Source organism: Nyctereutes procyonoides, unplaced genomic scaffold (genome assembly GCF_905146905.1).
Source record: "Nyctereutes procyonoides isolate TBG_1078 unplaced genomic scaffold, NYPRO_anot_genome, whole genome shotgun sequence".
NCBI lineage: Eukaryota > Metazoa > Chordata > Mammalia > Carnivora > Canidae > Nyctereutes > Nyctereutes procyonoides.
The window spans coordinates 9,275,783-9,302,595 of record NW_026575048.1 but is presented as its reverse complement, the minus strand read 5'-3'; positions in this window follow the sequence as shown (position 1 = coordinate 9,302,595).

Genomic DNA, 26,813 nt, shown 5'->3' with positions numbered 1-26,813 from the left:
TTCCAATGATATGATTAAACTCTTGTGTATTAATAAGGAAGGAAGGAAGGAAGGAAGGAAGGAAGGAAGGAAGGAAGGAAAGAAAGAAAGAAAGAAAGAAAGAAAGAAAGAAAGAAAGAAAGAAAAAGAAAAAAAAGAAAGAAAGAAAATATACATTTATATCCCTCAACACAGAGGAAACCAATTCAACTGTACTCAGAGTGGGAAGGAAACAGACATGATGATCTCATTGTTGTATTTCTAGGAAAGATGACTCATACAGTCTGCTCAGATGCAGAGTAGCTAGAGGGAAGCTGGACATCAATGATGCTTTCTTCCTCTTTAATAGGGAACAGTCTCAAATTTCTTTTAAAATAAAAGGGGAAAAAAGAACTTAGACATTGGCCTAAATGAAGGAAATTTCACTAGAATGTTCTGTAAGATATGACTATAAATAAATCAGTTTCAACTTGAAATTAATTAAATTGAGTGAGTGTGTGTGTGGTGGGGGTGTGTGAAGGAGGGATTGTATAAACCATCCAGACTCTAGCTCTCCTATTTCTAATTCCACCAACTATCCTCCCCAAGATCAATTTTATTATTTTTTTATTATTTTTTTAAAGATTTTATTTTATTTTATTTTATTTTTTTACTCATGAGACACAGAGACACAGGCAGAGGGAGAACCAGGCTCCCTGTGAGGAGCCCAATGCGGGACTCAGTCCCAGGACCCGGGATCACGACCTGAGCCAAAGGCAGATGCTCAACCACTGAGTCACCCAGGCATTCCCCCAAGATCAATTTTAATTCCCTTTGATTTACTTACAGGGACAAAGCACCAGTTCAGAGAGGTAAAGTGTTGGAAAGGAGAAGAGCAAGCCAGAGGCATTTACCAGGGCACCAGCCCCTACCAAGACACCGAGCAGAGAGCACAAGCTCCTTTCCCAGAGACACTTTTGTCACATGGGCAGTAGAGTATGGCTGCCAGTGCTCTGGAGGGTTATTTTCTCCTAAATGGCCCCAAAATATATGCCATGTTTTATAATCCTATAAACTGGCATTTATTAAAAGTCTACCACGGGCCGGGTACTGGGCAGGGAATTTATGTATGTCAAATTGCCATGCTTCTCTACTGGCATCCGATTCCTAACACTGGAGAGGATTCTTCTGTGGCTCACACACTGGCCTCACTCCCTCTAGAAAGTGGAACGTTTTCTCTGGGAGAGGAAGAGGTGGGGATACTGACCTTTTTGGAACATGGGAAGATGTTCTTAACCAATGCTACTTAACCAATGCTCCATTCCCCCAGCATTTTTATAGCAGTCGAACAACTTGCAAGTGCATTTTAGATCCTTCTTGCTTGTTTTAATACCATGCTTATAATAACATGTTAAAATTAGAAACAAAAAGTTTAGCGTTCAAAAACAGCGTCTTTATGACTACACTGAAGTCTTAGTAAATATTAAGGGGATCAGAGAAATTTTAGAGCTTTTAAAAGGATTCTAATCTGGGTCGATGCTCTCATTTATTGAGTTAGGAAACTCGAACCTTGCAAGGACCTGCAGTTAGATAACGAGGTAGAAAGTGGAAGCACTAACACGGTAGGACGCGCAGGATGGCTTCATTATATTACCCCATTTAATGTTTTTAAATTAGTTTTATTTTTATCAAAATTATGCTTGCACAGAATTGAAATTGTTCAGCAGCTCTACAAAGCTTATTAGAAAAATGTATTTTTATCCCTAGTTCCCAGACACCCAATTTTAGCTCTTAATTGATTTTGTATATACTTTTTGCAGCTCTAAAGTAAGATATCGATATTCCTACCTTTTAAAAAGTCTTAATTCTTGCATTTTGGTTTAAATTCACACTCTGGTAGCTTCCTAAGATGTAAAAAGTAACAGTTTTTTTTTTTTTTTTTAAAAAGCCTGATTTCTGAAAGTGGCTGTCCTCTTTAACGCTTAGCTGGTAGTTTGCTTGGATATCAAATTCTAGGCTGGACATTCCTTTTTAAAACACCAAATAATTCTTGACTTCAACTTCCAATATTATGGAAGAAGAAACAATAACATTCTGATTCTGTACCATTTTGGAAACCTTTTTTTTTTTTTTCTCCTGAATAGAAGCTTCTCCTATCCTTGGCACCAGCTCTGAAATCTCAGATGGTGTACATTGGGGAAGGCCGTTGGGTCTATTTTCATCCATTAAGTTTGGTGTGCGGTGGGCCCCAGCCAAATGCAAATTCTTACCATCTTATCATGTCTTAGTTTGTTCTTTGGAGGATCTCCTCGCTTCTGTCCATCTGTCTTTCTGGGGATCCTATTATTTAGATGGGGCACATTTGCCCTCACCCTGTGCTTTTCTTCATCTTCTACTTTCTATCCTTTTGACGTTTTGCTCTAATTACTTGTAAATTTCTTGTTTTATCATCTAGTCTTTCTTTTGAGAGTCTCATTTCTGTGATCATGCTTTTAATTTCCAAAGCTTTCTTTAATTATCGAAAAAATGACTTTTTAGAGAAACCCATCATTGTTTATGACTGCATTTCCCCCCTCTTTCTTCTCTGTGGATATTAATCTTATCCTGTTTCAAGCTCTCTTTGCCTGTAATGATTTATAGATTCAGCTTTTTTTTTTTTCCCAAACTACTTTTTTTTTTTTTTTATGGTTGGTTTCTTTATTTCATGGTAGATACTTTCCTCGAAGTCTGGTGATCCTTAGTTGTCTCTATTACTATTTAAGATCAGAGCATGAAAAGCAGAATGAAAGGTCTGTGGCAGTTTGTCTGACCACGGTCTTGTGCTGCCTTTTGCAATGGGATGTTTTATCATTAGGATAAAGTCCCTAATTCCTTAAGGCATCTGTTAATGAAATGAATTAATGTCTCTCCTCTGAATCTAGAATATATACTAGTTATCTGACTTTGGAGAATTCAGGAAATAATCACTCAACTTCTGTGTTCTGTAGTTTAGGTGCAGAAATCTTGTTGAAAAGATGATCTAAGTTTGACCATTTTTTTTTTTTTTTGCAGAGAATCCACCCCCCCCCCATTGTCAATATCTTTAGTTAGTTAGTTTTCTTCTTGAGCTGTTCAGATCCCCAGGGTGATGTCTTTTGAAATCTTCCCAAATGCTTTAGTTTGAGCACCTAATATTCTGGGAGCCAAGAGAAGGAAAAGCTGGTAGTTAAGCATTAGTAAATGTCACTAATCTTCTGATTTTTTTAAGTTATTCAAGTCTGTCATATGTTCCCAGGCACAAAAGTCTTTGCTTTACTTCTATAAAGAACACATCTTCATTTTCTACAGCCAAGGGGGAAAAGTGACCAGGATCCAGGGAGTGTGATGAGGTGTGATCAGTGTCTAAACATCTCTTAAACACAGAAATGAGTACTCTTCTCTTAAGCCCCACATCCATTCTTTTTAGACATACCTGCAGCCACTACCTTGGAGGCCACCAAATCTCCAAACTGAAAGGGGTGATCTCCCCATCCTGCAAACTCACACCCCCGCCCCTGGAAGTATCTTATAGCCATCATTTCTTTCTGCATTGAACTAACCAATATGCTCACACTTAGGTACCTTAGTGATCTGTGCTTTGTCACAGGGCCACTTTTTTTTTTATTGCCTCCTAATCTCTGACTCATTTTTAAGCACAGAGCTGTATCCCTGTTGTGAATATAGGTAGAACGAGTGAAAGAATGAGATGTCTCTCAGATTCTCCTCAGACTCTTTAGTAGAATCACATGTATTTTTTTTTTCTTCACTAGATCACTACTAGGGTGCTTGCTGGTCAGTAGTACTTGCCCCATAGTAGGAACTCAATACTTGTGAGCTAAGTGAATCTATGAAAGGAAAGAAAGTATGTTCTCTAAGCCATCCAGAATGCACACTGGGGCTGATGCAGTTTCCAAATGTTATCTCTTAGCTTCTGGCCTTGCCTACCTTCTGTCTCAATCAGACATCAGACACATGGTGCTGAACAGTGTGATGGCCCGAGCATCAGACAAGCTCCAGTTCCAACCACGTGACAGCCCATTTGCTTCCAGCCACAAACTTCCTCCTGTCTTCACTTGAGAATTTATGGCTTTAATATTTGAATCTTAGAGGAAAGAACCATAAAGAAAAATATAAGGTATAAAAATATGTATTTCCTGGTTCCAGACTTTATACATGTGCTTTTAATTGCAAGAAAGCCATCCAGTAAAAAATTTCCAAGTGCCTTGCTACCACTGCCCATGGTGTAGAAAGGTTGAATTACATCACCTACAAGAAACAGGACCAGTGGCCTGAATATCCAGTCTCTCATCTTCTCAGGCACCTCCCATAATGTGACTTGAAAGAAAATATCAAAAATCTGTAAGCATGTAGCACAGTTTCATAGTGTGGGAAACTAGTCATTTCCTCTTGTGCATGCAGAAAGGAATTTAAAGTTCTTGGGAATTTCAACTTTTTGGAAAGCCTGAGGCAAAGTTAGCATTTCAGTAAAAGCAGAACGAATGTACAAAAGATCTACGTATCTGGGTTAAGAAAGAACCACATTTGGTATTTTGAAGGGAAGAGTAAAAGCTGAGTGAAACGTTCAAGCAGGAGGCAGATTCAGTACTCATGGCTGTTCAGATAAATAACTCTGTGTGCAATTACAGCAGAGGCCTATACACTATTTCAATGAACGCACCTGCTGAATTTTGGTTCCTAAGTAATGAAGTCTCAGGTATAGAGTGTTTTCGGAGAAATGTCTTTGAAGGCTGCCTAGATCATGGGAAAACTGACGTGTATTGGTTCGCCCTAGATGCACGTGTGCACCTTGGCTATCCACAGTGGGCAGGGCAAAGTGGTAGGCAATGTTTTCCTAGCTAGGTGTTAGGCGTTGGGTGAACTGCCTTATCAGTGAATTTTCTTAAGGGAAGAGAAGAAGAAGGGAACTGGTAATTTTTAAGCACTGGCTGTGTGCTAAATCCAGAATCGTGAGTTTAATTGACATTGTTTTAATGTCATTGACATTGTTTTAATTAATGCAACAATCCGTGACAGTGGTTTTTACCAGCTCCACTTACACTTGAGTCTCAGGAACCTGAAGTCTCATCTATAGCTCCTATAACTGTGACTTGACAAAGTTAAGATTTATTTCAATGTTTATCTCTAAAGGCAGTACTCTCTTCGTTCACCATTCATACATTTACTGGGAAAAGCAGACCACATCCTGTCCTGTGCTGTCTCAGGATTCTCAGAGAATGAGGCAAAGCACCTTCCCTTTACACCAAGAAATCTGATACTTGAATAACGAGCTAAATGTTTTAATCAAATAATTGCTTGTCATCAACTCAGAGTGACCCTTTTAATCCATCCAAAATTTTCAATGTTGAAGCAAAATGTATAGAAGTCAAATCGAGTCAAATTAAATTTCTGAAATTAAAGATTTATGGTGGGGAAGCGACTACTGCCTCTCTGGAACAGTACTTATCACCTCATGTTACTCAAATCACTTTGCTCGTCTGGGTTCTCACTAGATTTGTGGTCTTTGGAAGGCCCCTATTTATCCGTGTTTCCACAGTGCCCTCAAAGGGATGTTCGCACATCCCAGGGATCAATGCACATTTGTGTATGGGATCAGTGAATAAAAGAGTAAATAAATGACAACCTTCAAACTTTCTCATGTGGGCAATAGGGCTAGTAGATTTGTACAGGGGCTAAGGGATTAAAACATAAGCAGGAATGGCTAAAGGTTTATATTTTTAAAAATGGCAAAAGGACAGGCATTTCAAAGCAAAATTGGGATATCTCCACTAGGAAATGCCTTAGGAGGAGAGGGACACTGATCTAACAAATATTTCCTATCACGTCCTTGCAGTTGACACTTTAATATTTGATCTCATTTGGGAGTCATCACAAAACATAAGGGAGTGTGTATCTCTATTTCATAGTAAAGGAAACAGGCTAAGAAAGATAAATAACCTAGCCTCCGATGGTAACTTGAGGAGCTGAGCTTTGAAATCAGTCTGATGATTCCAGAATTGATGCTCTCCCCACTAGTTTCTATCACCTTTCTAATCAAGATGAAGGAAGGAGAGGCAAGAGCTGAATTCTAAAACTGGAAAAAAAAATTAGAGCATACATCACTTTGGAAATGTGCTTGCTGACTCAGAGTGATATAGAGGTACAGCTAACAATCAAATTAAATGCAGTTCTAGACAAGCTAACCATACTCTAAAGCAATAAGCGTGATATATTTATTTTCCATTTCCTCTCTGTGGCTAGAGATTCAAAGGATAAAGTCATTAAAAATCTTTCAGATGTTTGCTTTTTCTAGTGAAATCAGAGTGTACCGGGTCTGGAAGGAGAATGTTCTAATTAGCAGGACTTCTTATATATACTTGATAAAAATAATGAAAAAAGAATCAATCCAGTCCCTCATCTGCATGCAAGGATCTTGCAGTAGTTCAAAGGTGTATATTTGTAGCACAAATGAACCAAAGCCCTGCCTGCCATGAACAGAGTAAGCTGAGCCTATGCTGACTTTTCATTATAAAATCCTAAGATGGCTCATCATATTTCCAGTTGATGGAAGCTGGGTTTTGCATGGAAAGAGGAAAAAAAAAAGTAAGTTTGAGGTTAGTAAGGGACATGCTCAACCATTAAGAAGATAGATGCCAGGCAGTCTTGGGGAGTTTGACGGAGTCCGTGGCCTTTGCTAGTGTAGTCAGAGGACAAGTAGGAGAGTTGTCTCTTCTCCTAAATGAACCTGTAGGCAACAAGGTATCAAGACAAAGTGCTCTTTGCCACCCAGATATTTCTCAGGCTTCTTGAAGACCCTCCTGTCCCCTTAGCATTCTTGGCCCTGACCTGTATGGGCAAAGTCCAGCCTTCACACCCAAGGCTGCGGTCACCCTACATAAATTCAGGGTTGTGGCTTCAGAGCCACATTTGTAGCTGCCGCACGCAAGCAGGACAAATGCCCATCATCTGGAATTTTACAGCTCACAGCTGCCTGGTTTACATCTGTACCACATCAGACTTAGATAATGCAGTGGCATCTGGCCTGAAGGTGGCCAGGGACCCACAGGATGGAGTCATTGTTTGGGGGTGTTCCAACTGCTGCTAATGGAGCCCAGATGACACCAGGCATGAAGTGATAAACAATAACACCCCCAAACCACTCTTGAGCTGCTGCTGCTTGGTTGATGTTTAATGATGCTACAGAGGAAGCATCCTGGGGTCCGTATGTTCAGATTCTCAGCATAAAAGGATGCTTGCCTCCAAAGAAAGATTTAAAATGTCTCTCCTATTGCTCCAGGTCACAAAATGACTGGTCCCGCAGAGAAAATGCAGACTTCAGTTTAGACAAAGAGACAGCTGCTGCTTTAACAGACTCGGGAAACAATATGCAGAGCAAAGCTCAGACAGCAACCCAGACACGTGGGACTTAGCAACTCTGCCATGAGCAAATGCTAAAGCAGAACTAAGACCGCGTTCCGTCCCTGACGTCAGAAGCCTATGCTCCACTGCAGACCAGGCTCCATGCAACAAGAGCCAGGAAACCATCTCCACCAGACAGAAAGGAAACTGAGCATCCCATCCTCAAGAGTCTGGGGTTCTTACCAGTATTAGTCATGAGAAGCTGGGAGTGAGACCCTATCCTACTCTGTGTGATCATCTATAAGTGTGTGTGGTTCACTGCATCTAACCACCTTCACACAGTTTGGGCATCTTCATAAAAATTCTAGTTTAGGGGCACCTGGGTGGCTCGTCTGTGAAGCATGTGCCTTTGGCACAGGTCATGATCCCAGGGTCCTGGGAGGGAGCCCTTGAGTCAGCTTCTCCCTCCTTCTCCTACTGCCCCCCTCCCCCAGCTTATACTGTCTCGCATGTGCTCTCTCAAATAGATAAAGTCTTTAAAAAAAATTCTAGTTTAAAAATATAAAGAAGATGAACTGTCAGCAGAAATCCTTCTGGGGACTGTTATTTACAGGTGACAGAGCCGGACGCCTGCCTCAGCACTATCAGCGGTGAGAGGTACAGGTGCGTGCCACCTGCAGCTGCTACTCTGCAAGGGTCCTCTGCTCTTCCCTGATATCTGTGACCGGCACCCCCATGAGATGTCTTTGGTTTTGTATTCCTGATGCCCCTCTTTGCCTGCCCACTACTCGGGTGTCCTTGTTGTGCTGTGTTGATTCTCCCTAACAGAATGAAATCCATCCTCATTGACCATTGACCTTGTTCGTCTTTTTTTTTTAAAAAGATTTATTTATTTGAGAGAGAGGTTGAGAGTATGAGCCGGAGGGGCAGATGGAGAAGGAAAGAGAAACTCAAGCAGACTCCACGTCAAGCATTCATTTACTATGTTGAAAATCCTCCTAATGATGCCAGATCTTTACTAGTCATTTTTCCACATTTTCGCATTTATCACAACAGCCAAAAGCTGGAAGGCTAATAAGGTCATAGTAACAGGCACACGATAGTCCACAGCTGGCCACCACCAATTCTCTCACTGAGCTTTTTGGACTCAGGCTCCTCTACAGAAGGGAGGCAGTAACACCTTTCACCCAGTGTATCTGGAGCCTCAGGTGAGCACACACACTCATCTTGTCTGTGCTGGAATTTGCGAGTAGATTCCCAGGATGCAATGTGAGTAGAGTAGGGGGGACATCTGACTGCTAAGGCCCTAATTCTTCCACAAAGAACTAATTTTCATTAAGAGGAATGAAACACCTCCCTCCCCCATCAACAACCATGAAATATTGGATAAACTTTATCATCCAGGGATATTTTTGCTTTGCACTTGGTACCATGAATTTCATCTCCTCATGGTACATTGGTAAGTCTATCTGAGCTCTCAGCCCAAGTCAGGGCTTGGATCCCAGACTCAGCCTTGGGACAGTTTATCCTCTTGGAGCATTTCTGAGATGAAAGAGTAAAGAGAGGGGATAAAATTTGTGATTTGAGAAAAATCTTAGTATCACACTGAGAAGACCAAATAACCAAATCCTATGAGGGGCAGGAAACACCCCAGCAGAGGTAACAGAAATGAGGAGTTAGGCACCAAACAGGGATAGGAGGAGAAAAGACAAGTTAGAAGAAAAAGAGAAGGAAAGAGAGAGTCAGAGGGAGAGAGGGAGGGATGGGGAGCAAGGACCTAGGGAGCTTGGCCAAAGCCTGTCTGCAGAGAAGGGCGCATCGGCATAGGTGACCCCTCTCTATATCTGTTGGTAAGAGCCTGGTGCACAGGTGACCACTGGGTTAAAGGAATAGATAGAATCAGGGCAAATTTATCACATGGGAAGTGCTTCACTCGGAGCCCAGTGTATAAGGAGGATAAACAGACAAATAAGGTGACTTATTCCCCCATTTACTGGAGCTCCATAGTCAACACCTGAGGAACACTTCTGATCAGTTTTCCCATCCTCTCAGGGGGGTTTCTCAAGAGCCTGATGTCAAGCTACACTATCTTATGTAGTTTAAATGTACTTCTAAGGCCCTCTAGTGCCCTGCCAAGTTGATCATACACCTGCACCATGCGGCCTTCAAATATAAATACAAAGCGTCGCTAATGTCTTACTACAGTGTTTTCCATAAACAAGTAATAAATTGTGAAGAACATCTGGTATCCACCAAGCTCTCTTAGGACAAAGGAAAAATTACCACTGCTCAATATTGTGTTTGCTGCCTGAAGAAAGCGCCTCAAGGGAATGTATTCCATCTGGGTACAAAACAATACTTCCTAAAATTATCCAATTGGTGCTAGGTAATTTTTACTAAGTCTCCAATATATTTCAAATTTCACTAGCCTCGATGGGCAAATAAAGTCTCCAGTTCATCTTTATATTAAGAATGGTGATTTTTTTTTCTATGCCACAGCCTGTTTTCTAGCAAAATTCCCAAACTTTTCATAGAGTTGCTTACCCCAGTAATTTCGTGGATCTCAGAGAGATCAACATGTGACCAGGACAAAGACGTCATCTGGTTGTTTGATGATCTGGACTAGTGAGTAAGCGTACACTGATGCTCGAGGCAAAACTTCATGCTGACTGCACAGCCAGTGGTGGAACCATGAATCTACTGCAGTCCCTGCTAATAGACCCTGATGCCCGATGGAAAAATAATCACAATAAAATTAAAATATATATATATATATATTTATATTTATATTTGTATTTATATAAAATATATCTCCCCTTGAGTTTCTAGTTCTGGGGTTTTTTCTTCCTGCCATTTCTGCCTCTGGCATTGCTAAGCCACCTCTTTCTACTGACAGATGAGTGCATAAACCCTAAATAATCCAGGTCCTTATGGCTCCTCGAGGTGATAGAGAACATGCCCTCTTTTTATGATACACAAGATCCAGAGTGCACCAGACCAAAACTTCCTCAGCTCCAGCTCAAAGACTTCTTTTGGTTTATACTGACGAGATTACTGAGTGTATTCCTCTAACTATCTACCCACTTTGCCAGATTCTACGTGGCCTTTCCAAGGATCTATGAATTATACAGAACCAATACAATCTACTGTACACTCTGCCTCCGAACCTCAGGAATCAAGGTCTTGGTTCCTTTTATTCTCTGAAGTGTCTCAGCCTCTTACTATATTTATTGATGAAACTAATTATCTAAAAGGGAACAAGACCACCACATTTATTTTAATCCTTCAACAGAACCCAAGCTCCATGGTTTATATGCAATCAAAATAGAATTCTAAAGTAGCATTCCTTTTGATTTTTGATCCTCGACAACAACAACAACAACAAAAATCCACAAAGAAACAAACCCCACAACTCTCTTAAAGAATGTTTTAATCTCAGTCTTATCCATGAGACAATGTTCCACAGTCATACAGCTAGAAAGTATCAATGCCTTGCATCCAGTACTTGAGATATCTTATTCAAAGTGTGTGCTTTTGCTGCAATCATTAATTCCCAGGTTAATATGAAATTTACTGTTAATTGTTTGATAGTTGTTAGTTGTATGACCGGACAGACTAAGAAATTCTGAAGGGTAAAGCCCAGACCTGTACTTCTTTTCTGTCTCAGCACAGAGACTCCACAAATGATTGACTCTGTAACCGATGCTCAAAACAAAGTAATTTTAGCTTGAATTGAATTAAGTCACATTGAATTGGGTAGAATTCAATTCATGCTGTTCATTGATGAGGCTACTAATGACCTTGACCCTTGTGCAAACCACACTTAGCTGTAATTGCTATGGCCCCTCACACTGAAACCACATGATCAGTGAGCTTAGAAAACTATCATTGATGACTACAATAAGTGTAACCTCTGAAGCTATCTATCATTTCTTCTCATTATTTTCTGAGGTCATAAAAGGTGGTGGAACAAAACATAGCTTTGGAGTCTGCAAAACTTTAGTTAAAAGCCTCTCTCCGTCGTAAAGAAATGTCCAAACAGTGGCAAGTTGCATAAGGTCTCTGGGCTTCTGTGTTGGAATCTATAAATATGGTGATAATGCCACTATGTACAGTGTAGAACAGCTTTTGATAAATGTTTAGTGCTGATACTGATACCATCATCATGATATAAGAGAATATAGTATGAGAATAGGTGATATGCCAGGTAGGTCCCTGTGGGGTCCCCATAAGAAAGTGAAATAGTCTATGACTATCCTAGAGAAAATCATAGGGAAGCACTAAGGGCTGAATTCATTAGCATGTAGAATATTTGGCCATTCTGGATGTAAAAACCAGGAGGAGTGACTGAATGGGACAAATATCATTATAATATATGTTTTTGTTCTCTATAATGCTAGTATGGTAATCTTTGCTCATCTATGCCATTGTCAACAATGACCATTTTTATCCTGTCTACCTTCATAAGACAAAGAAGTGAATGATATAAATGGAAAAACAAATGCATGTTCGAAAAACATTTTTTTAAAATGGCTGTTTTTCATTTCAAAAATGACAAGTTCTTCCATAATGGGTATTTTCTCATGAAAATATGGTTAGGTAACAGTCCCTAAGTCACTATTCCCTAAAGTCCTATGTAAATATTCATTAAATTCAAATCTAAAAATGTAAGTCTGGGATAGCCCCAGTGGCTCAGCAGTTTAGCAAGCCCGGGGCGTGATCTTGGAGATCCGGGATCGAGTCCTACATCGGGCTTCCTGCATGGAGCCTGCTTCTCCCTCTGCCTGTGTCTCTGCCTCTCTCTCTCTCTCTCTCTGTGTGTGTGTGTCTCTCATTAATAAATAAATAAAATCTTTAAAATAAATAAATAAAAATAAAAATGTAAGTCTGTGATTTGCTAGATTCCAGAAAGATTTTTTACTTTAACTAATGTTTAATGTATATATATCAATTGATCCCTTTGAAAAGTCAGAAATCATATCCCTAGAAAAATTTGCATCCACACCTACATACCCAATCTGTGGGCACAGGTCAAGCACTGACCTCAGATCCAAAAAGCCAAGATGACAGATGCCTCAACTAGGGCCCCAAGGCCAAATTGGGACTGTCCAGAGGGAAATAGAGAGGCAAAGTGTACTGTGCCACACACTGCTGCCATGGAACCTAGTTTGACTGGACAACAGCCAGAAAATCACACCAATCTACTGTACAGAGGGCCATTTTACCTTCCTCATCATCTGCCTTAAGTCATGAAATCTTAATATACTGCTTTATGAAACTTGCTAATTTTCATAGTACAACTATACAAGGGTCGGTTTGCTAAAAGCAAAAACAAAACAAAAACAAAATGGGATAGATGCTGATGGGAGGAAAGAAGAAAACTTTGTATGACTGTCCAAGATGGCATTGTCACAATAACGGATGGGTTTGCCTGGCTCTGAGGAATAAGACGAGAGCAACAATGGTCTGTGTCCTTTACCCCATAAGCACAAAGGCAGTGAATATTGAGGAGGATGAGTGGGAAATGGAGACAATAAAGGGAAAGATTAAAAGAGAGAGAGAGAGAGAGAGAGAGAGAGAGAGAGAGAGAGAGAGAGAGAAAGAGAGAATATTTGGACATCAAGGCCAAAGATATTTGTTCAAAGCCACATTGGCTAGCATTTCCCAACCTCGCCAGTACTAGCATTTGGACTGGATAATTTTTGTGAGGGGCTGTCCTAAGCATAGCAGGAAGTTTAGCAGCATCCATGGCCTCCACCCACCAGATGCCAGTAGCACTTCCCCTTCCCTTTAGTGACGACCAAAAAATGTCTCTACAAAAAAAATGACCCCTGGGAGCCAAAATCACACTTTGTTGAAAACTATTAGTCTAAATGAAGAGGAGGTAGAAGTTAGTAGCAGAATTCATTGTATGAGATATTTGTGTGTTGCATGTAATTATGATCGAGTAAACTGTGTAGGAAATTCTCTATAGCTCTGTTCATAAAGTACATGTATGTCTGTGCTTTGTGAAGATAAGAATCAAAGAATTTCCCAAAATTTGTTTTGAATTAGATAGACTTTATTTGAATTGGTCCTTTTTGACCTTAAAATTAAAATCCTGGTGAATATAGAGAATGTCCATGTAAGCAGCTCCCCTAACAGCCGTAGCCTGGCTTGGTTAGCACTGAAGTTACTCATCACCCATTGACATTGCACCAGGTGCGACTAGTAAAGTCACCAGTCAAATGTGTGATGCAGGCAGTGGGCATCATATGTTCCTTTATTCAACAGATTATTATTGAGCAGATACCACATGAAACTGAATTAGATTCTGGGAAAGCAATAGTTTAAAAAGAAAGGTATGGCCTCTGCCCTCCTGAACAAGTAGTTCAAATTCAGAGGTAGGAGGAAGGCTTTTGTGGCACAAGACTCTTGTAAGGCTTCCTCCAAGAGACATAAGAAATCAGTTTCACTGGGACTAGGGGGATATTTTTAAGTAATTCTATGGGTATAAGCTTCAGACAATTTAGGAAATGACTATTACAAGCTCTTCACTTGGTCCCTAATATCCTTGCTGAGTCATTCAGGGAGGAGAAGGGAAAAAAGATGGTGAGTCCTTGGAGATATGGCCAGTGTTAGAAACCCTACTTTGGGAGAGAGGATTTTGTCTTCAATCAACAACTGAAGTGACTCCAATAGTGGGGTCTCTGAAGAGAGGGGAGAGGTTCTTAGAACAAGATACAAGGAGTTCTGAAGATCACTTCTGCAGCTGAAAACCTTAGAAATTTTCTTCCAAATTTTGCCACTCTATCTACCCACCTATTCACAAGTGGAAAAATATTTCCCCAGTATCAGTAAATATGAGACATCATGATCTCTGACACTTTGTACTTATTTTCTATGTAGTTATAAAAACTATTTCCTGACTTCAGACAGCATGCTGAATGTTTCCTTTCTATCTGAATTTACTGTTTTGGTTTTTCATTAGAGGCTTATAGACAACCAGTAACAAAAGGACAAATTGATGATGCGGTAGCAATATTATTTGATAAAATTTTGCAACCTTTGTTACATTTTTTTTCTTTTCTTTCTTTGCAGTGGGGAGCCCACCTGGAAAAATTCTCCTTAATACCATATCCAATTGCACTATGGTAGGACTTGGTAGAAATACCTGACATGCACGACCACAGCAAAGATTTTGTGTCATGTGATGAAACAAAAACACTGCTATATTACCCATCATGCATGACTCAAAGGTCATTTTCCATCTCTTGTGGATGCACTATCAATAGCAAGGACATCCTCTGTCTAAAAGGATTTGAGGAGAATGAATGTCAAAAGGTACTTGGACCTAAAGCTTAGTGCACTACAAATTCTGGCAAAAGACATACATAGATTAGATGAAAAATTATGCACTTTAATTAAGAAGATCTCTTTATATCACCAACAAGAAATCCCAGTGAAAGGAGAAGAGTGATCGCTTAGAATCTCCATCACTGGGAGGAGATGTTTAATGAATACTCTGTAATTTGACATATCACTGATCCACAGCACAATGAATACTCTTACATCTAAGAACCCTTCCCTGGGCTCAAGTTGTAAAAGTTTTGAGTATGAGGTGTGTCTCATGGGCTTGCCTCAAGTCATACTTCACCCCAATGTTTCTCTGTCTAATTGATATATTGTTCCTGAAGGAACCTTCTGGATAGTTTCATTAACCACAAGATCCTCATAAAATGAGATGAGTCAGAACTACCAGTCTTAGAATAAGAACACCCTATAAACTCTGCTAAAATTACAAGCCACTGGGTTCTTAGAGGCAGCACCTTGCGATGGGTTTTGATTTCAGAGGGCCTTGAATTTGAACCTCTTGAATATTCTGTTACTCTCATTCACACTTGTGTCCATACAGTTATATCAATAAGTACATACTTAAGCTCCCAGGCCTTCATCTTCCGATCTATACAATGGTGATGATAATAACCTCATTATCACTAGGTTGTTATGAAAATACTCATGTTAATAAATAAAAGGTGCTTAGAAAGAGTCCTGGTACACTATAATTATATTAATTATTGTTCTGATGATAACATTAAGGCAATGTGAGGTGCTTTGCCAGGGTAGGAATCTTTGCCATGAGGAGTAGATGCTCACGGTCAGCACTTGAGTGCTAAGGTCATATTGAGTGCTAAGGTCAGCGCTCAAATATTTGTGAATTGAAAGATGAATAACCTGCCACAGATTGCCTAGAAAGCTGAGACTAACTGGAAATTCTAATACCCTTTTACATGCAAAAGTAAGCTACCAAAAAAGTAAGGGAAGTCTGCTAAGGCCAGTAATAAAGCAACATATGTCCAGAAAGTCCCTGAAGCCACAGCCTTCCCTGAAAATGCCTTCTGATCCCAGAAGGACTGGAATTCAGGGTAATGGACACATCTATGGGCAGACCTAGAGACATGTTTTGTGCTCTCACAGAAAGGGAAATTAGACTCTTTCTTTAGACTTTTCTTTCACTGGACTAGGGGATTCACCAGAACAATGTGAATGCTAACACCTATAAGGAAAGACACCCACAGAGAAATAATGAACTAGTGAATGTCCTCCCTACAGTGGCAGAAAGTGGTCATCTGCCATTAACTCTGGGGTGGAGAAGGTAATAAAAATGTGCTCACCGAGAATTCAGGCATATAATAAGCCAGCCCTGGATATGGAATCCACACAGTCTTTGTAAGAACAAACAAATACCACTCCCCCCCAAAAAATCCCACAAAAATTAGAACTTTAATGTAAACTGTACTTGTTGATATACTACATATGTTTGATGGAAGGAAACACAAAAAATACAAAGTTTCCAGGTACCCTTAACTAAGGCCTCAAAGACTTGCCAAAGAAATTCAAACATGTGAATTGAGAACAATTCAAAGAAACCAGTAGCAAAAATCAGTAACAACAAACAACAGAATTTTTCCAATACATAATAAGTATATCTAACATGGTTTAAGAAATCAAAAGTGGGAAAATGAGAAAAGGGAAAACAGACATTAAAAAGTAAACCTGATAATATTTAAAAACAACATATATTGATGCATCTGCAGTTAAAATAATCAATAGTCAGACTGCCCTCAAAAACACATCAGCCAATGAATTTTATAAAACCCACATCCAACCTTAAGACTACAACAAGATTGAAAGTATAAGGATAGAAAAGTATGTGCCACATAAGGCAAATATTGACAAAAAAGAAAAATTAGTAAGATACAGATCATGAAATAATGGGGATAGGTTAAGTGGAAATGTATGATAGTAACTAGTTTCAAAATACACAAAGTAGGGCACCTGGGTGGCTAAGGTGGTTGGGTCCAACTCTTGGTTTCAGCTCAGGTCATGATCTCAGGGTCCTAGGACTGAGCCCTGCACTGGGCTCCATGCTGGGTGTGGGGCCTGCCTCAGATTCTCATTCTCTTACTTCCTACCTCTGGCCCTCCCCACTGCTCATGTGTATGCTCTCAATCTCTCTGTCTCTAAAAGAACAAATATATATTTTTTTTATCTTAATATATCTATATTATTATATATAGATATATATCTATTAATATATATATATATTATATATATATATCTCTTAAACTTGACAGAACTATAAAGAACTTGTATTACATAATGGAAACTTTTAATCCAGGGTTATCAGTAATCAAAAGATAAATAGAAATAAAGGTTAAAAAGTGAATTTAAATAAAACAGTGTTGGCAAGTTTCATGAACATGAACCCCAAGTCCAGCAATTGCATGATACGCATAATTTTTAAGCAAATGTGAAAGTCTTACACTGATTTATAATTTTGCAAATCATAAGTCTCAACACATTTTAAAGAGCGATATCATATTTACCATGATCTCTGATCACAACACAGTTTAGAAATCAGTAGCACCAAATATGTATTTTTAGCAAACATGTATTTGGAATCCACCATTAACTCATGTATCAAAAGCGAAATCATAATGGCAATACACAGCGCCACATGTTGGAGCCTGTAACGGCCAATAACCCTGAGAGACAGGGGAGCACCAGATGAGATATGAAGAGCCCCAGAAATAGATAGTCCATGATCCAACAAGTCAGGGAGGAATGTGACAGATTCGATGCATGGGGCTGGAAGCAGGCTTGTCCATATTAAAAAGAGATGAAAGGGAAATTGGGTCCCTACTTCACAAGCTCGAATAATCAGCTTCATGTGGAATTAAGATGTGGGTGTGAGTGCCAAAACTTTAAAACTTTATGAATACAGTCAGTAAGAGGCATTGCGATTTCCTTAAAATGAGACAAATGGTGCAAAAAAATAAAGAACACATTGATAGATTTTACTATGTGAGAATTAAGAACGTGCACCTGTATTTCTAGCGCACACGCACACACACACACACGCACACACACACACACACACACACACACTAAATCCCCAAAATGAGAGTGAAAAGGGAAGTCCCAAACTGGAAGATTATCTTTCTTAGTCCTGTGCTTAGGATAAGAGACTGAAACAGAATAAATACTCAAAAGTCACTTGTCGAATTATTGAGAAGGAGGAAGGAAGGAAAGGAGGGGAAAGAGAGAGAAAGGAAGTGGGAGAGGGAGGGAGGAAGGAACTCAAAAGGTGATGTTTCTCCAGTGACTCATCCAAAACAGGGCGCTTGGTTCCCCCAGTCCAGGATGGGTTTTCATGGAGTTACTAGCACTTTCTCTAACAGTGCCCTCTGACATATATGCATAGACATGTAAGGCAGCGTCTACGCGAGCACAGCAGCGGGCGACGGTAGGGCACCCAGAACTGCGTGTGCCCCTGTGATAGCTAGTGTGTTCTGATGGGCGGATGGGGGAAAGGAAAGGAGTTTGAGGTCCTGAAGGCTTGAGATCAAATCCCACACTGCTTCTTACTAGCTATGTGATCTTTTTTCTTTTAAGATTTGATTTATTTATTCATGAGAGACACACAGAGAGAGGCAGAGACACAGGCAGAGGGAGAAGCAGGCTCCTTGCAGGGAGCCTGATGCAGGACTCGATCCTGAGACCCCAGGACCGTGCCCTGGGCCAAAGGCAGACGCTCAACCCCTGAGCCACCCAGGTGCCCCTCGCTCTGTGATCTTGAACATCCTACCCTACCTCTTTGCCTCTCAGTTTCTGCCTCTGCAAAACCTGGAGAATACGTGGCGTGCAGTCTTGAGGTGAGAACTCATGAGTTTATGATACGCATGAGACCCCTAAGATGCTCCCGTGGACACCAGCAATGCTCAGAACTGTTGATGTGCTCGTCAAGGGGTTTGAACTCCAGACTTGACTCGCATCCACATACTGCCCCAAATGCCTGGGTAACCAGACAGCCACATTTCTCTCCAACCCCAGGCTCTACGGGATGCCGCTGAGAATGTTCAGGAACTCAGGGCTCTGCCCATCTCGCCATCCTGGTGAATGAAAGCCCCAGTGAACCTAAGCCAGCCACTGGGCTTTTCTCATTAGTATACCTTATTCCAAACTCGAGGCCAAAGCCACTACAGCATCCAGCTGGAATTTCTAACGTTGGAAACCTTTCCCACTGCGCTGCCTGGGTGGGTTCCCCGACCCAGCTGAAACAAGGACTTTTACAAGAGCCTCCTCCGAGGTCTGAATGAAATGTTTTCCCTGGCTCTGGACTGGAGCCCTGTATTAACAGCAGAGACATTAGCAAAACCCCAACCACAGTTTTTTTTTTTTTTTTTCTTTTTTTCTTTTCTTTTCTGTGGAATGTGGCTTAGTCCTGGGACCGATGGTGGGTTACTTCTCCTTACATAACTATTTCTTCTCCGGAGTCCGCTGTTGATTGCAAAGTCTTAAGCTCTCCCTGTGGCCCCACAGACAGGGCTGCCTGTTGGCTGAGAAAAACTGGGGAGTCCCCACTCTGAGAAGGGTAGGAAGGTACATGCGCCCAGTGAAAAAAGGACCACGTAGCTTTTGTCACTGAGCACTCATTCGGATACACACTCAGGCACACGTGTGTACACACACACACACACACACACACACCCCTACCCAAAGATAGAGAAAGACTGGAAGGAAGGTTGTAGCATCCAGTGGCTTCTCCCAAGCCTTTATCTTATTTTGTGCTGATCTGACATGTTGGTTTCCATAGCAACCTGGATAACATGCGAAGTTAATTTCAGAGAGGTCTACAGAGCCAGGCAGCACATTTTCGATGAAAGCTCCTACGTGTCTCCCCGGAACCACAGCCACTGGGTTCCAGGAAGTGCTGGCACATGGGAACTTGCGAATAAAGGTGCTCTGCAGCCTGGAAGAAGGAAATGTCCCGGCTCCTTTAGGTCTGACGCTCTGAGATTTGCAATGGGAGGAAAAGGCTTTTACAAAATCCATGCTAACTCCGCTTAACTTGTGAGACAACATTTCCCCAAACAAAGGATCCTCCTATCCTTTAAAGTGGAGTTTAGGTTGGTTTTAAGGACCATGATCGGAACAGAAGGTAGGAAATTAGAAGAGATGAGGCCGAAGAAAAGGGTGAGGAAAGATGATAAATTTTGGCGGCTATGTTAGAAACTTATATAGGTTTAGAGTTTTTATACAGAGAGAGAGAGAGAGTGAGTATTTATTTGTGTATCAGGTTTTTTCACACTTCGAGTTTGTCAGGGGCTGTGAATCCATACATCAAAGAGATGTGGCCTGAGCCTTCATGTAATTTATATTTGTCAAAAACAAGAGCGGGGATCCCTGGGTGGCTCAGCGTTTTAGCGCCTGCCTTCGGGCCCAGGGCGTGATCCTGGAGACCCAGGATCGAGTCCCGCATCGGGCTCCCTGTGTGGAGCCTGCTTCTCCCTCTGCTTCTCCCTCTCTCTGTGTCTCTCATGAATAAATAAATAAAATCTTAAAAAAGAAAAAAAAAGAAACAAGCGCCTACATAGAAAATGATAATACTTTGTGGAGAAGTAACAATAACAACACGAGGGTATAAAAATTGCTAACCTGCCCCCCATGCATTTGGGAAAATGGGAGGTGGGGTCTGAGGGGAGGAGAGCTGGGAAATGTCACAAAATGCTTTTTGAAGGTGAAGTCGGGGCTCAGTCTTAGGGAAGATGCAGGTGTTGGCTTGTCAGGACAGGAAAGCTGGAGCAATGGGGAAGGGCCCCCAGCAGGTGGAAAAGACTGCGCCCTCCCAGAAGGAGGTGGAGGTGAGGCACATGTGGCTGCTGTGGGGTCAGGCGAGAGCAGGCGAATGAAGTGGCAAGACCATAGGCCGAGGGAGGTGCAGTTGGAAAGATGCATGAGGAGCAGAATATAAAGTTTTTAGACTAAAGAGCTCCTCCCTGAAATCACAGGTGCTGGGGGGCAGGTGAGGCTTTCCTACACGGCAGAGCTATCCACCAGATCAGCCATTCAGACGATCGTTGTGGTGGCCCTTGTGGAGAATGGACAAGCCTGGAGACAAACTAAACTAAACAGACTAGGCCAAGACCACAATCAGGACCAATTCAGTGGGAGCCTGGGAGAAGAAAATTGATATATTTAAGAATGGCGGGTGAAATCAGCCTGGTATAAAGTAACTGTTTGGGGGTAGACGATTAGGAAGTGAAAAAGAGAGGAAGAGCTATCAGCAGATACCCTCAGGGCATCTCTAACTGGGGCATGGATGTGGGCTGAGAGAAGAACACTGGGACATAAGAAGTTAATTCATTGTGCTTCTAAAGCTTTTTATTTTAAAGAAGAGTAATGAAGGAGGACTTAGCTTATCAAGCTTAAAACATCCTAAAGCTCTAGCAATCAAGCCAGTGTGGGGGTCATCCAGGAGAGCCAGAGCAGGTCCAGAAGAGAACAAAGAATCTGTACACGTTTAAGACATGTTGAAATGTTTGGTGTATTCATGGAACAATGGTAGAGCAACTAGGTACACTTCTGAAAAAATTATCAGTACCCTTAATTTAGGGCCAAGTTAAACATTTCCATAATAAAAATAAACTCGAAGACAATATATGTGCATGCTCACCTCAGGGGGTGAAAAAGGCTCTACCAACTATTATTCCAAAAGCGCAGCCATAAAGGAAGACATGAATAAATTAGACTGACAAAAATCCCTTCTATCAAAAGATGTCATAAATGAAATGACAAGATAATGAACTAAGATAAAATTTGCGGTGTATGAGACAGTGAAGTTAATATATTAAATATTTAAATATCTAATAAAATGATAAAAAAATACTAGTGGAAAAATTCACAAAGGATGTGAGCATGAATAACCTAAAAAGTTATAAATATAACACAAATATGTATATATGATACAATGTTTGATCTCACTAGAAAGATTTATAAAAATGAAAAAAAAAAAGTGGCTGGAGTGTCAACTGCTATGGGCTTTCCAAGGAACAATTTGATATTATGTATCAAAGTTATACATTTTACCCATAAATTCTATTTCCAGGGACTTATCTGATAACAGTGCAAAAGAATGTCCACTGTAAGGGATCCCTGGGTGTCTCTGAGGTTTAGCTCCTGCCTTCAGCCCAGGGCGTGATCCTAGAGTCCCGGGATCAAGTCCCCCATCAGGCTCCCTTCATGGAGCCTGCTTGTCCCTCTGCCTGTGTCTCTGCCTCTCTCTGTGTCTCTCACTAATAAATAAAAAATAAAATCTTAAAAAAAAGAATGTCCACTGCAGTGTTGTTTATAAATGCAAACTGGAAAAGAACGTAAGTTGCGCAGTATTGTAATTATGTACTTAAATTATGGTGTATTTAGGCAAAGCGATTGAGCAGTCACAATGAAAAAAAAATCATATCCCATGATATAGAAACTACTTCTCTCTCATGAGCGTAGGGCCTTTATCTGTTTTGTTCACTGTCATAGCTCTAGAACCTAGAATCTAGCATGTAGCAGACCCTCAATGAATATATGCAGAAAGAATGTTTGTTAAATGTGGTCAGCAGGATCCTAAGACAGCCCCCTGGTGGCACTTACCATGATACAGTACATTCGATGGCAAAAGGAAGTTTGCCATGTAATTAAGGTCACTAATCAGTTGATCTTAAGCTAGAGGAGTTCATCCAAGTGGGGCTAACCTAATGAAAAGAGGCTTTAAAATACTGAGGGATTTCTCTAAATAGTAGCAGAAGAGGAAGTCAGAAGTCAGGGGGGTTCAAAGGCTGAGTGAGACTCTGTGAGAAAGAGGTTCTCCATTGCTGAGATGGGAGGACTCGCTGACAAGGCCCCGACAGCGACCTCTAGGCAGTAAAAAGGGGTGTCAGACCAGCACCCAGGAAAAACAGCGAAGTCCTCAGTCCTACCATGATAAAGAACTAGCTACTGCCAACTGAGTGAGTTTGGAAGTAGATTCTTCCCCAGAGCCTCCAGGTGGGAGCCAAGCCCCACGGATACCTAGACAGTGCCCTTGGGGTACCCTAAGCAGAAATCCCATTTGGGCCTGCCTGGACTTCAGATCTATTCAACCCTGAGATAAGGGAGGGTAGTTTCACGCCATTAAGTTTCTACTTATTTGGTCTACAGCAGTAGAAATCGAATAAATTCGATCAAATAAGCAGCTTACCCAGCAGTATGATTCTTTTTTGTTGTTGCTGTTTATGTATTCATGTATTTATAGGTTTTTGCAAGAAAACTAGCTGAAGCATACACACAGTGATGTTAGCAGTGGGGCTTTTTCTGTTATTTTGTCATCGTTATTGGGGGATTGAACCAAGTTGAACAGACTTCAACCACTAGACCCGTGGAAAGTCTGATACACCCATTATTTCCACGGACTAAATCGCATTGAATAAACTTGGCCATTCTTTTAAGACCTTCTCAAATGCCACGTCACCGTCTCTCCCGGCTACCTGTTCACTGAACGGTGCAGCTCTGGCTTTGAGATTTGGAAGATCAGGGTTTGGAAACTGACTTCACCCCTTAACGAGCTTTTTAAACTTGGATAATTGGAATTACTTCTCAGAGATGTGGTTTCCTCAAATCCGAAATGTGAATGAGAATACTCACCAGATAGCGTCCCCGTGAAGATTGACCAGGATGATAAGTGCAGAGCAGATAGGACAGTTCTTACTGAACACCTGGTGACCCGCAGGGCAGGTGCTCACTGATTGTACTTCTGTTTATCAGGCACGTGCTGCTACAATAGCTCCTGATTTGGTCTCGGCCACCGGTCACCTGTTATGTCTAAATGTCCCCAAGCGCTTAGCTCAGTGCTGGGCACCTGCCAGGTGCTTAGTGACTTGCGGTCCAATGACTGTAGGGAGGAGTAACATCAATGTGGGTAAAATTGAAGGTTCAGCTGGCCAGGCCCGGCAGGCTGCAGTGACACTGGGCGGCCACAAGATGTCAGTATGACTAGGAAACCTCTGCCTTTCAGGAATATTCTGGATAATCCGCCCCTTCCCTCCTGTAGGACTCCAGGAAAATACACAATTGCAATAGTGGAAAAGGTGGAATGCAAAGTGCCAGGAACGTGCACACCTCCCTTCTGTTTCAGCGTGTGGATCAATATCTTAAAGACACAACAGCTGATTTACAGAGAAAAGTCTCTCTGCTGAGCTCTGTGGACCCAAGTAAAGACCCTGGAGACCTCATTTGAGGCCTGTTCCACAGGCACAGCCTTTTTGCTATACCCCTGCCTTAACCCTGCACCCCTGGGCCTGGGGGAAGAGACAACACCGTAACCGAGAAAAGGCACCGTTGACTGTGTCTCTCTCTCATGGATAAATAAATAAAATCTTAAAAAAAAAAAAAATGGGACAGTCAAGTTCTGATTCCCCTGCTGACCGTTTCTGTATGTCTCACTTCCTCGATCTTTCTGGGCTTCATTTTATTGGAGGGAAAAGAGAAGAAAACGAATATATAGAAATCACAGGTATACTGTTGCAACCACAGAGACTTAGGCAGAGCAGCATTCTCTGAAGACTAGTTCCCAGAGTATCCTGGAATGAAAAGGAAGGATTTTCTTTGCAGTTCTGGAAGGATTTGGGCACTGAGCCCACAGCTGCTTGGCCTGGAGCATTCTATCGCTCACAGATCCACAAGTTCTCTGAATAAGGCTTGCTTTGACATGGCCTCCAACGGTAGCTCTCCCTTTCAAAAACACACTCTGTTGAGCACACACACACACACACACACACACACACAAATTGCTCCTTACCAGGCTCTAAAAAAAGGGTATGAATGTCATTGTCTCTCTGGTTTCCTGTGGTCTCCATAAAATCTCCAACCAGAGTATTCTGGGCTCATAAAAATGTCCACAGCCCGTTTCTCATCTGCTTTAATGACGTTTCCTAATGGCTGACATTGACATTGGCATCTTTTCTCTGGGGAAAGTGTTTGTGAGCCCGGCTTCCCCCTTCCCCAAAATAGCTGGTGTGAACAGCCCAGGAGCTGGAATGCAGATCTACAATTTTTCTCTTCCCATGAAGAGATGTATCCTTCAAGATGTGGGAACGCTGCCCCATTTCCTGAGGCAGCAGGAAGGCAAGGCCCCGTCGCCATCAGGAAACCCTTCACGGCCCAGGCCTAGGAGCCCAGCACGGTGCTGCTCCCAGAGCTTCAGGGAGGGGATAAAGGGATCAATGGTGAAGACAAGACATCACTTACCATTGACTAAGTGTAAGAGATTTCATAAGCCGTGAAATAAGGAAATCCTCTTTAGCAAAGAATCACATTATTTTGTTCAAAATATGGACTCGCTTCATTTGACCAGGCCACTTCAAGGAACATGAGAGGAAAGCCAGCATGGGCAGAAATAGCTCTAAGGACAAATGTCAGCTGGTCTATGGGACTGTGATGGGATGTGGTAAAGAGCAGGGTAGGGGAAAGAGAGCGCCCTGAGGACCCAGAGGAGGGAGGTGTCAGCTGTGACTGGGAACTTCTTGGAAGCTGGCTGGGTGGAGGGGGCCAGGCCTTTGTCAGCCCTGGCTGACCACCTGTTCTCTGGGAAACCCCTGTGCCCCACATCGACAGCCAAGGCAGGGGAACCCCTGGAGCTGGGCGACGTAGCAGCCTTAAGGAAGAGCAGGCTTGTTTCTGGTCCTGGTGATATAAGGATGAATGATGCCCAATTTTTGTTCTCCAGGGGCTCACAGTACAGCAGGAGTTTAAAAAATAGTGTAAACAACCAACTGTACAAAAAAGAAAAAAAGAAGGAAAATGATGAGCACTTGGAGAGAAAGGAAATCGCAGGGCTCAGACTGCGCGGCAGAGCGAAGCACGCGTTCGCCATGTCTCTTCTGAGCAATGGAACCTTCTCTGCTGAGCCACCGTTTGGTAAAGAATGCATCGTCGCTCCCTTTGGGTGTCCCATTCGGTCTGATGTAACAGGCAGGCTTCTTCTGATGACTTTCTGTTTGCCTGTGAGTGGTTGGAGAAGACACTGTTGACTATCACAAAGTTCTAAGTTTAAATCTTGCCTCCCGCCCGTTGACCTTCAGTCTCCCAACCCCTCAAAATAGAGAGGACGGGACACCACTGAGTTATTTTGCTGGTGGTGTTCGGGGAGGGGGATTAACCACAAGGATGTTTGCAGTTTCCATGACAGTGGTTAATGCATCTGTAGGAGCTCCAGGCACAGAGGCTCGCCCTTTCTTCCCCTCCCCGTGCCGTGACTCTATCTGGAAAGGCAGCCATGCGCATGTGTTGTTATCTAAATAATGCTGCTAATAATAAAACCAAACACTACTATTCACCCTCTTCTGGGTAATGGCTATGGCTTTCTTCTTCCACTGCAATCATAGCTGTTGATTTTACTGCCACTGCCTTCTCTGTCAGGAAGGACGCCTGTTTATCTTTTCTGTCCTTGGGTCCCCTCCTCCTGTCCCCCAGGTAATGACTTTCAGCAACCAGGGTACGAGGAGGAGGTGGATGTGAAAAAGTTTAACCTGCAGGTGGAGAGATGAGAAACTCATTATTCTCCAGTATCATTTTGTATCTCAAGTTTTTTTTTTTCTCAGATTCTCTTCCTCTCGCACCCATCCCCCCAAATTATGTTGCATCTGGGTGTCTAAATCCCGCTCACAGCTGTGCCAATGCCTTCCCCACTCTTTCCATCTGCCTGTTTGTTTTTCTTGGTTTTAGTTTGCAGTCTGCTATTTTGTATAAGCAAAATTATCCTTTCATGTCTTACCCGTTTCGGTGGTTTCTTCTGGTTATTGTAAACTGCAGCATCTGTGGTGCTTGTCTCCTAATTATATTTCCAGCCTTCTAATAGGAAGGGCAAACAGGCATATGGAACAGCAATACGGAGCCTTCTGCAGCCCTGACCTCCATGTAGGAGTCCTCACAGAATGCTCAGAGCTTTCCAACCTATTTCGTCAAGCTCAGCTTGCTAAGATAATGCACAAACCTCTGTTCTATAGAGATGATTATAACACAGATTTAGACAAAGCTCCTGGGCACGTTTTCCTCACAAATGAGTCATCGTGGCTCTCCAAGTATGACTCTATAAGTAGATACATATCTCCAGTTTCCTGTATCTAGTGATATTC